The sequence below is a fragment of the Antedon mediterranea genome, chromosome 5 (genome assembly GCF_964355755.1).
Source record: "Antedon mediterranea chromosome 5, ecAntMedi1.1, whole genome shotgun sequence".
Taxonomy (NCBI): domain Eukaryota; kingdom Metazoa; phylum Echinodermata; class Crinoidea; order Comatulida; family Antedonidae; genus Antedon; species Antedon mediterranea.
In genome coordinates, this window is record NC_092674.1 from 14,195,757 (window position 1) to 14,203,321 (window position 7,565).

The window sequence follows — 7,565 nt, forward strand, 5'->3', positions numbered from 1 at the left end:
CATAAATTAACTCTAAACATTGGATAAAACCAAATATATGCGTTTTGGTACTCATGCACGTGTTAATAAAACAACAGATGAAACAGTAATTTTTGATAACATTCCGATTGACAAAGTTGAAATGTTTAAATATTTGGGACTTATACATTTGATGAACAACTCTCATGGAAAGTACATATTGATTCTATATGTGCAAAACTATCAAAAATTCTACATCTATTTCATAGATTGAAAAGTTTTACATCTCCTAAAATTATTAAAAGATTATACAATGCTCTATTTTTATCACATATTGACTATTGTTCAACAGTCTGGGGTACTGGTTCAAAGGCCCATATTTTAAAATTGCAAAGGGTACAAAATAGAGCTGCACGATTAATACTAGGTGCTGATATTCGAACTCCTGTAAGACAAATGCATTGATTTAGGTTGGCTAACAATTAAGACGAGAATTGAATATCATACAATTTGTATAATATTTAGATGTTTAGAAGAATCTGTACCTTCATACTTATGTGATACTTTGCAATATATTAGTAGTGTACACAATATTCCAACCAGAAACTATGAAAATAATATGTTGTATTTGCCCAGATGTAACCTCGAAATATACAAACGTAGTTTTGTTTATTATGGAAGTTCACTCTGGAATGGCCTACCTTATGAATTAAGAAAACAAAACAATTATAACCGTTTTAAATCACTTGTTAAGATTCATTTATTGTTGCCGGTGGTCTAGAATGGTTGCAGTGAAATATATTTAAATATGGTATAAAAGTTATAATAATAATGAGAACATGCATTGAAGTTTAGTTTTAGTTTAAGTTTAGTTTAAGTTGTTTTAAAATTATGTTTAAATGTGCCGTAGGGCCCCTCGGAAGAGCAGTTTTATTTTATTACTGAGATGGCTACCCTACTGAAAGAAAACGAAATAAATAAATAAATATAGACATGGCGACGTGATTTCGTTCGTACTACCATTTTGATCAGTAAAGTACGATGCAAACAACGAGTTGAATCCCTAAGATTTTATTTGGTCATTACAAACAGAATCATTTAAAAGAAAAGTTGTCTACACAGGTTCTCTTTGACTTAATAAAAGACCAAAACTGTTTTAAGTTATCAGATTTGTTCAAACGATCGGCTATAAGAACGTTCAATTGAATATTTTATTTTATTTCGTAGGCTATTCTCTTTATCTCAGTCATACAGTGGGAAAGCCACTTCGCGTTTTGACCGTTAAATCGTGTAAAATCGACTTACTTCCACATTGACGATTTTGAAGCGCCACCTATCGTTGAAAACTGAAACCACGATTTTTCGTCGCCTAGCAAATAAGTGCTGTTTTATTTTAAGCTCTCATGAATATTTAAGAACCGCCCAACATTACCTATTATGGTAAAAGCATTTCCTAATAAGTATAATTGAATAACCAATCGGTTTCCTTCAAAGAAACCGAAGCTAATACAATACATTCGGCGACTGAAGTCGGGACTCGTGAAATTTATAAATGTGGTACGATTTGACTACTGTTTAATTGTCCATTTTCTGAATAGTCGGAGGTGCATCCCAACAAATTAAAAAAATTATAATCAATTGTTTTATCAAGAATAATATTAGTTTAATCGAGTATGATATATTTCTATCCTGTTCAAAATGTGTTGGTGTATTCTCAGGCCTCGAAAGGTAGGTACATTTTCTAGCTGTGAGCGTGGACGATAGCGAGACGTGTGTTGTACTGTGTTGATGCTGATCCGATAGTCGTTAAGTTGTACTGATTACGAGTATCATTGGTCCTGGTCGGCCTAGCCTGGTGATCCCCCCCAAAAAATACTTTTTTTCAATCAGTATTAATATTATTATTTAATTTTTCATTTAGTATTTGATTTATTAGGCTCAATAGATGCCTAGCTAGGCTACTACTACTAGTAGGCCTAGATTATATAAATAATAATAGTAAATACTGTAATTTAATTAATAAAATACAGCTTCCATTTGCCTTACTTTCATGTCATCATATAATATTATAATTATATATACAACCAGACATTAACATTTTTTTTAAATAATATTTATTATTTTTTCTGACACTTTCAGGAATCGTTGATGATGCAGAGTTCTTTGAGTCTTTGTGACTTCAAACTGAGAGTGAAGTGGATAAAAAGATGACACCGGTACCTACAGACATTAGAGAGCTTTCGCTATCTCGATCGGGAACGAGAACCAGCATTAATTACCGGTTCTCGATCTCGTACTCGTTTTAAGAACAAATGTAGTTTCGTATCCTCGATCACCGATAATATGAAAACTATAGGTGGCAGCAGAGTTCTGGTACGCTTCAAAGCATACGATATAAACAAAAACAAACTACTGTAGGCCTACTGTATAGTAGTACAGTAGTAGTACTGTGTACACTCGATCGTAACTAATCGGCACCAGGTCCTTGGGTACTATTAAAGTAACGTGAAAATGGCCGAAAATTTGGTAGATTTTGCAACAATTATTTGGAAGGTCATTACTGCTTGTATGGAGATCCAGCGTATCCTATACGCCCATGGCTGATTTCACCGTTCAGACAAGGAGCTGCTAACTTAGATCAGCGTCAGCAGGAGTTCAATGCTGCCATGTCTTCTGTACGTGTTTGTGTGGAGTGGGTATTTGGAAAGATGCTACAGAACTGGGCTTTTGTGGACTTCAAGAAAGACCTTAAGGTGTTTTTACAACCAGTGGCAAAATACTATATTGTGGCTGGTTTGCTAACCAATTGTCATACTTGTTTGTATGGGTCAGTAACTGGATCATTTTTTGAAGTCGAACCCCCAACACTCGAGGAGTATTTGGGCAACGCTTAATTGAAAACTATAATAGATCCTCAACATAATTATCAATTGCAAATATATGTATTTATTGCACTACTACTACCATAGGTCAAAATTACTTTTCAATTACTATATTTATAAACAGTCTACTATGCTAAATTTCATATTTAATTAGATTGTATATAACATTACTATCCACTTAGTAACGAAATATTGTTTTGATATTAAATGTTTTATAGGCCTATCAATAATATACCACTAAACACAGTAAAGAAGTACGATTTACAATACTTTTTTAAAACTGTCCCTGTATTCACAGTAAGACAATTTTGATTCAAATGCCAAACAAAATGATTAATATGTACAGTATTTTACAATATTGTCAAAGTATTGCAATATTATATGTAAGTTTTATTCTTCAGGGCCCATAAATTTACCTACTTGTGTTAAACCATGGGCTCATAAATTTATCTACAAACTGGGAGTCTGATAGATTGGAATGTTCCATTCATCGCAAATCAATACATTTGTATAAACGTATATTAAATCTATCAAAATAGTATTTTTTTAAAAGAAAATCGGCCTGTCTTCAACATTATGATACTGTACTCGAGCTGTTCAACCGGTTTTCAGCTATTAAAAACAATTATTGTAGGAGGAGATAGGAATTGTGTGCAGGTATTTTTTCATGAGAACATCCATTAGACAGTGTATACAAAGATCGGAAAACACCCTATTTGGGGCAAATCGTTGAACCTAAATTCGTTTTAATCATCAATAACTAATTATCTAACTAAATTTAATTAGTAAACAGGGTTACATCAGGTGGTTAAAATCACTACCGAGATTCTAACCAACTTTATATACCATCGAGTAAACATTCTAGAAATAACACGCGATTTACCGAGTTTTGCACTTACGTAAATTTATATATAGATAGTGAGAATAAATAAATTATTTATTGGCAAATGCCTTCAAACACTCTATTAGAGCGTCCCTCTCTTCTTTTTCTCTCTCTCTTCTGAAAAACGCCTCCTCCCTCTGCAACTGCAGCTCTTGCCTTCTAACCTCCAACTCCCTTTCCTTAAGATCCAGTTCTCTATTCTTCATAGTTGTGTAATTATGAAGTGAATTTGTCTTCATCTTTTTTTTTTCACTGGTTTTATCTGCCATAAAATATAAAAACAAAGTACAGTATAACACCATTAAAAATGTTGAAAGTATTAACCCTTTCTGAAGATGTTTTGGAAAAAAGTCTGGGTTTTCAGTTTTATGACATAATTTGTCATGATATATTTTAGAATATAAAATATGGAACCAATCAAATAGATTTTTTTTTTCACTGAATGAGATTTTACATAATGATTTTGGTAATCATTGCTGTGTCATCACCCAGGGTAAAATGTTCATGCTTGTTTTCAAAGAGTTAAAGTTTATAATTACTTTAACTTACTTTATATATATAGAGTATACTAACCTCTATTTACTGGACCCAATGTTTCCAATGCTCTTTTTCTAATTTCTAAACCTGATTCAAACAACACCTCTGATTGAGTATTTTGCTTGATTTGTGGCTCTCATCCTTCAGGGTAGTTAGTTCTGTTAACAGCTGTTCTCTCTCTGAATATTTTTCAGCACATCACGATCTGAAAAATTACATTGAATTTCTGGTAATTTAAAAGCAGGTTAATGAAAACTTTATACATACATATTATTTATTTAGCACAGCGGGTGAAAAGTATTATTACCTTTTTTTATGCAGATGTCCTTATTTTGTAGACATTAGAAAAGCTTACATACCTCATTTTTACTTTATGTTTCCAAATAGTTATGTTAACTATGAAGAATTCATAAATACACTTACTTTCTTAGTGATTCTAACTGCTGCGACTTAAATATCCTCAAGAGCTTTTCAACCCTCTCTTTAACTGATCTCGTGTTTACCTGCAAGGTGGATGAACGAAACACCTTGAGGGCAACATTGAAATTTGAAGCTACATCGTTCCATTTTTCTCCATTTTCATAAGGGTTTAGTGACAGGACCTCCTTCAGCAGCATTATGTCCGTTGCTGCGCAATACCTTATGGTTTTTTTGCTATAAAGAAATAAAAGTTATATGATTTCAACTATTTTCATTTTCATAATTAATAATATAGACCATTCAGTGTTTTTAACACTCATTATTAATATTATACAGAAAAGCTCCATAACGAAAATAATCGATAATCGATCGAATAATTGATCATTTTAAATCATAAATGACGACTTACCTATTTTCTTTCTGACCCAGTCCAAGCTCTTTAATTTAACAGCTCCTGTTAAATAAAATTGTAAATATTTTGGTGGAGAATATAATATTTTTACAGCTAAGTAGGCCTAGTTTAAGTTAGGCCCTAGCTGTTTAATAAATTATACAAGCTATGTGACTAGCCTAGGCCTAGTAGTATTAGTAAGTAGGATCGGAGGCCCTGCCTGGCACCTACACCGCCTAAAAACTAGTTTAGGCCGCCTCCTCCTCTAGGCGTAGGCTAGGCCTAAACTAAATGTTTTCTGACTAGGCCTAGGCCTACAGAAAGTTCACAAATATATAATTTAGATTAGTGTTGAGATGAGTCTAATTCTTATTTTAATAACTTATATCAGGAAAAGTACATGAAACGCTTTTTGCTATTGTTCAAAAGTTTAACTCACCATGTCGCGACGTCGTGTATTTCTCGATTTTGCAGACGAGAACCAGCTCCTGTATCTCGGGCTACGAGCATTAGTTAATTAAAATTTCACATAAACTAATGACGTCATACACAAAAAACCCTTACTTTCTCGGCGGCTCGTTCCCGATCGAGATAGCGAAAGCTCTCTATTGTCTTCATACCCAAACTATAATTTAATTATTTAAAACAAAATGTTGAATTACAAATATATGTATGTTGCAGAGGATTTAGATGAATTACAATACAAATATTTATGTTGAATGCAAACCTACTACACTATATTATTATTCTGTAAATTATGTTATTGTCATGTGGTAGACCTTAAAAATTGAATATTTATTGTATGTTAGGCCTATTTTATATTTGATTAATACTGTATTTTAGTTTAATATTACTATTAATTTATATTATACAGTACTAGTTTGTACATGTTTTTACCCAAAAAAAATGAATAAATAATTTGTTATTCAATCTAATTGCTTGTTTGTTCATCAATAACAAAACAATTGTAAGCAAGTATATAACAGTTCTTGTTAGCCGCTTATTTTAGGTCATAATATTATTATTAATATTAGCTAGGCCCGACGCGGCCGATCACAACGTCACTAAGTGACTTTCCGCCCCTGGAACAATCGCTCGCTAATAGGGCTAGGCCTCGGACTCGTATAAAAGCTATTATAATAGTTATGATAAATATTCCTCAACTAAAATGTATACTGTGATAAATAAACAAGTAATAATATACGTTGTATTGGAATGTATTTATTTATATGAATTCTTATACGCGGACAATTATAAACATCGTGTATATCGTTCGATATAAATAAATTCATAAACACGATGACGATGTGTTTACAAAATGGCGGTTTCGCTAGTTTTCGATGGAACAAATAGTGGTACCTTTAGTTTGAATAGTCGGAGCTGCATCCCAACCACCGAATTTTGTATCTTAATATCGTATTCTGTAGATTATTAATTTTTCTAACAGGGATTTTAAATTCAGGACTGTTCAATTTTTCTAAATATTTTATTTCTAGGGTACAATTTCGGAAAAAAGACATTGGTTGATTTTGCCGTTAAATTACAGATTATCGTTTTGTTCAACGATCGGCTATAAGAACATTCAATTGAATATATTTTATTTCGTAGGCTATTCTCTTTATCCCAGTCATATCAGCCTTTCCAGTTTGCTTCTGGTCTTTAGTGATTCATGACCTCAATTGACGTATCCCTCCTATATTATTATACGTTTCATGTAACACATTATCAATTCCTTTAACTTTTAAAATTATATTCCTATGATGGGTGTGGACAGTAGACATAATCAATGATAAATGACATTTCGCGTATTATCATATTCATTCTCGGTAACAGTAGGTTCAGTTCTGTGGTGGGTCAAATCGCATACAATAAACATTTAATTGGCGGATTGTCAAACATTGTAGTTTTATTTTTCCCTGTTAATACCTATATTTTATATTTTATTGTATTCAGTTGACAACCAACTACGATGAAACCGCCACTAACAGGTTGAATGTAAACATAATAAACTATAATAATACATTCAAATATGCAACAATAACATAAACAAAAATCGGAACATTATAGAGATTTAACAATGTTACCCTTAAATACATTTAAACTATCATAAAATAAATCAATATCCAAACAAGTAAAAAGCACACTATTAAATGTGTTAGGTAACCGCTGAAAATACCTGTTTTTTGCATTCAACACGACCACAAGGAACGTGAAGCAAACACTTACTGCGAGTACGAGTTGGTATATTCCACTTAAACAAAGCAACAAGAGGACAATAATAAACAGAATTGAAAGATTCTTACCTTTAGTAATTCTTACCTTTAGTAAAGTTAAGAGGCAATGAGTTTTTTTTTTAAACTCGTAGGGAGCCTCTTCTCTCATATGTGTGTATGTGTGTGTATTTGTCAAGCTTGTTTTTGAATGAATTTACACTCTTGCTATTGACAACAGATTCGGGCAGCGAGTTCCACTTGTTAATTACTCTAGTGTCAAA

General features: G+C 32.3%; 1 long non-coding RNA gene across 1 annotated transcript; it reads right to left on the reverse strand.

Annotated features, from left to right (window-relative positions):
• Positions 1 to 2,852: 2,852 nt before the first annotated feature.
• On the reverse strand, positions 2,853 to 5,648 carry LOC140048814 (uncharacterized). Its single transcript, XR_011845149.1, has 3 exons — positions 5,511 to 5,648; positions 5,090 to 5,134; positions 2,853 to 3,985 (listed from the first exon to the last, which is right to left on the reverse strand). It is a non-coding gene; the product is annotated as an uncharacterized lncRNA (long non-coding RNA).
• Positions 5,649 to 7,565: the final 1,917 nt, after the last annotated feature.